Source organism: Triticum urartu, chromosome 7, assembly GCF_003073215.2.
Source record: "Triticum urartu cultivar G1812 chromosome 7, Tu2.1, whole genome shotgun sequence".
Classification (NCBI taxonomy): Eukaryota; Viridiplantae; Streptophyta; class Magnoliopsida; order Poales; family Poaceae; genus Triticum; species Triticum urartu.
Window position 1 is genome coordinate 57,307,741 of NC_053028.1, and position 4,713 is coordinate 57,312,453.

Consider the following 4,713-nt stretch of genomic DNA (forward strand, 5'->3'; position numbering starts at 1 on the left):
GAGGAGAGAGAGAAGAGGAGAAATAAATAAGAAGAGGAAAAAAGAAGAAAAAGAAGAGGAGAAGAAGAAAGGAATAGAGGAGAAGAAGAGAAAATAGAAAATATTCTATTTTCTCTTCTTCTCTTCTATTCCTTTCTTCTATTTTCTATTTTCTATTCTTCTCCTCTATTCCTTTCTTATTCTCCTCTTTTTGTTCTTCTTTTTTTTCTTCGTTGTCGATATACCCCGTCCTGATAACTTCCTTTAGTTTTAGGATTATTTTAGTTTATGTTTAGTTTAGGAAGAAGGAAAAGAAAAGGGAGAAGGAGAGGAGAGGAAGAAGAGGAGAAATAAATAAGAAGAGGAAAAAAGAGGAAAAAAGAGGAGAAGAAGAGGAAATAGAAAAATTTATATTTTCTCTTCTTCTCCTCTTTTTTTTTCTTATTTTTTTCTTCGATCTTCTCCTTTATTGCTTTCTTCTTCTCCTCTTTTTATTTTTTCTTCGTCTTCTTATTTTTTATCGGGTATGTCGTTGTCGATATACCCCGTCCCTGATAACTTCAACATAAGGGGGGGAGGCGGGGAGGGGTCGCCGAGGGTTTGAGGGGCGAGGGGCGAGAACTAGCTAGGGTAGAGGGTTGAGGGTCGCCGAGGGTTCGAGGGTCGCCGAGGGTTCGAGGGTCGAGGGGTCGTCGTATGTTGTCGCTGTCGATATACCCACTCTCGAACGTGATAACTTATACCACGTGTCGTGGTTTTGTCACGGCAGATGTCCTAGAGAAAGGACTTAGTCGTGGAGCCATCGCGACGGGTTAGCTTGAAGGGGTTAAAGCGGACACAGGGACGCAAGAGAGTTTATACTAGTTCGGCCCCTTCAATGAAGGTAAAAGCCTACGTCTAGTTGTGATGGAATTGATGGGGTTTCGATGACTAGGGAGCAAACAAGCTTCGCCTATGTCTCGAGTTGTTATCTGTTGTTCTTGAACCGCCGCCGGGTCGTCCCCTTATATACACGGGTGACACCCGTCGGTTCACGATGTCCCAACACCGGTCGATATTCATATCCGGGTTGGTCTCTCCTTATTCCTAACTTACAATACAAGTTTATATACAAATTTCGGTTTACAGCTACAAGTCTTGAACCAGCTACGGGCCTTAGGCCCTCATCTGCCTTCTTGGGCTTTATCACTTCTAGAACTACTGATGAAGTTGACCCGACCCAGATAGGCCGGTTCACGCCCAGCAGTAATATCCCCAACATTAGGCCCCAGATTGATTTGAACGGGTTCATGTCAATCCTTTAACAAAAACTTCATCTTCAACGTCTTCTCATAAATTGGTAAACCGCCATGATGTCATCTTCTCTGATTACTGTAAACCGGAGTGATGTCACCTGTCATAACGAAGATATCCATTATGCTTCTTTATTTAATATATCTGCGGAAATCGAGGCGACAGCTCCATTTCGTGGCCCCTTGATTGTCGCGCCTGACACATGTTTTTTTGCCTTATAAAGACCGAAGGGTCATTTCCTTTCTCTTTCCCTTCTTCCCCTTCTGCTTCGTCTTCCTCGCATCGCCCGGCTTCAGAGCTCCGCCGCCACCGTCGACCTCTGCCTCAACCTTGGCTGCTGCATCAACCTGGGTGCACCAGAGCATCGCGGCAACCTTCCGCGTCTTCCTCAGCTCCGGTAACCTTCTATCCTTTCCCCTGCAGATTTGTTTTAGGGTTTCACAGTTCTTCAGTATTCATCGTCTGCCTCTTGCTCATACGATAGATCTTTAGATGAATCCACAAATCTTTACTCTGTGCAATGATAGTTGTTTGACCTTCGCCTTCACTTATGCATCTCAAAACCATAGATCTATATGAACATTTTGCTCATTGGTTCGGTACTGCTCCTTTGAACCTCTAAGTATTTATCTCTTTTCTGAACTTGCTTCAGATCCAATGCTATAAGGAAATCTTGTGAAACCTGTTTCTGCGTACTTGTCCATCCGCAATGCTTAGATCAGGCGGTTTAACCTTATAGGAAAATTTTCCAAACCGGTATATGCCATTAGTCCCCTTATTGAACCGTCAGATGCTTGTTGCTTCATAAAACTCCGGTTCAGATAGTTCTGTCTCCGGTTTAACAGTGCCTATACCAATGTATCTTGATCAAATGCATTTTTGAACAGGGATCTTCTACCTTGTAGATTTCATCATGGCCAAGCAAGTGTATGAGTGCAATTGGGTTCCTTCTCGCGTCATAGAGGCTCAACTGGACGATTTAGTCCTGATTGGCGCTTTAGGCAGCAAAGATACCATCCATTGGAGGGCTCCTGGCAAAGAATTCCCTCCCACACCTCGATAAGGAGAGGTTGTTGTTTTCGTAGATCACTTAGCCCGGGGCTTTAAGCCGCCCGGTTCTAAATTTTACCGGGATGTTTTAGCCGATTTCCAGCTCCATCCACAAGATACTGGTCCCAACTCTGTTACAAATATGTGTCACTTCCAAGTGCTCTGTGAAGCGTTCTTTCAAGAGGAGCCCACAGTGGAATTGTTCAGAGACCTTTTCCATCTAAACCGCCGTACTGAGTTTACTGACGGCTCCAATACGGAGTTGGGTGGCGTGGCGATTCAGAAAAGGAAAGAGGTCACATACCCTCACGCCAAACTGCATAGCCACCCCAAAGAATGGAATCAGACATGGTTCTACTGCAAAGACACCTCCCCTGCTGGTGAGAATCCCTTGCCTGGCTTTCGTCCGGAGCGGCTCAGCAATACACACCATTTTCCATAAAGATTGACTGCACAGGAGAGAAGCAGATATGCTCCTCAACTGTCAAAGCTCAGAGCCTTTATGGCCAACGGTTTAACAGGGGTTGATCTCGCTCGCTGTTGGATATCATGGAGCATACTGCCCCTTAGTCAGCGCTCCGGTTTGATGTGCGAGTATACTGGCAGTGTTGATGACCCACTGCGACATTCCAAAATCCAGCTCACCGATGAAGAAATCACAGAGGCTGTGAATAAGATGCTGAATGAACCGGAACACGTCTGTGCTAGAAACGGCCTGCTTCCCTTCCGTGCCACCAACAAACCGCCAGCTGCAAGACTTTGATTTTTCCTTTTGCTGAATCTATTAATGATATATCTGGTCTTTGTTTAATATCAGTGTCTGTGTAATCAGGGCAATGATCCGTTTTGGAGCAAGAAAGTGCCGTAGGAGAAACCAGAAAAACCGAACAAACCGGAAAGAGCAACTCGGCAAAAGACTAAAGCTGTGAAGAAGACTGCCCACAGGAAAAGAACCACTGCATCTTCTAATCCGGCCCCTGATGATGATGTGGATAATCCGGACTTTGAGGTAGAACTTGACTCACTTGGTTTATTTTTCATGCGTCTTATTGATGATGATATTTGTCAGGATGATGCCGAAGCCAGCCACGCGGATGTTGCAGAGGTAATTATTCTCTCTTCCGATTCAGAAACTTTGCCTTCACAAAAATCCGTCAGGAAAACCGGAAAGTTAAATTTTCTCATCCTCTTGCTTATTTGGATCCTAAATTTCTTATGAAGACCCAACAACATGAAGCTCGTCGCACAACCCGTCACAGCGGCCAGGTAGTTACCTCCGCCGGTTTACCGAACAGTCCGATTCGGAAACGCCATTCAGAGGTCTCTAATTTGCTTGTCAGTGCTTGTCCTAAAGCGGGCTGCTTTCGTCAACCTCTTAATCCGTCTGACTCCGATTACCAGGTTACTTTCCACTCATCTTCTGGCGAGTCATCTGCTACTCAGCTCCCACCGCTCAAAACGGTGCTTGGGTAAGCTATACTTATTGTGATGTTTGCAGTACATCACCTTAGAACATATGCTGTATTTGATTTTGTTATTCTTCTCAGGGCCAAACCTAGGCCAAGCAAGAAGGCCCGCTTGGACAAAGCGGCCGAAGAAGATGTCGTTCTTGAACCAGGCAAGACACCCAATCTTGAAGCGGCTATTCCTGAGGATATACCCAACGATCCACCGCAGCAAGACGATGATCTTATTGCTGAAGAGAGACCTACTGATGCCTCAGGTCCTGTCAATCAGCCCACAGGTTCCATCCGGATTGAAAACTCCACCGGTCCAGCAAAACCCACTAACAAGCCAACAGCCCCAGTGCAAACCGGCGGTACCCAGGATGATGAGGTTGTCATTACTGGCACTGGCCATACTGAGCCAAGCAATCCTGTCGCTTTATCCAAACATTCTGCCAAGGAAGAATTTGCTGCCTTTGGCAAAGGCAAGTGGAACGCTGATCTTACGACTTATGCTGCTCTGAACGCCCAAGATATCCATTCCGGCTATCTGAACCAGTTGTATACCAGTCGCGACTATGAAGCCGGTCTGGTTAATATGATGAAAGATAAATATGAGGTAACTTCCATATGCTCCTTCCTGCTTGTATGCTTCCATTCTTGCTGACTCTCCTAGCCCCCAAGGGCCGGTTTGTAATATTCTTTCAAACAGGGACTTACTAATATAAATCTTGATGCTTTGAAATTCGCTGATGTAGCCCCCAAGGGCCGGTTCAACTTAGCGTAGTTAAACCGGTACTTTAAGTAATTGAAATTGCCGCATCAGAATATATACGAGCAAATAGCCATTAGCCCCCAAGTGCCAAGTTGAATACTTGTATTGATCTTGGGACTTTGTAAGCAATTGAAAGATGAAGATCGAATATGCATTAGCCCCTAAGTGCCA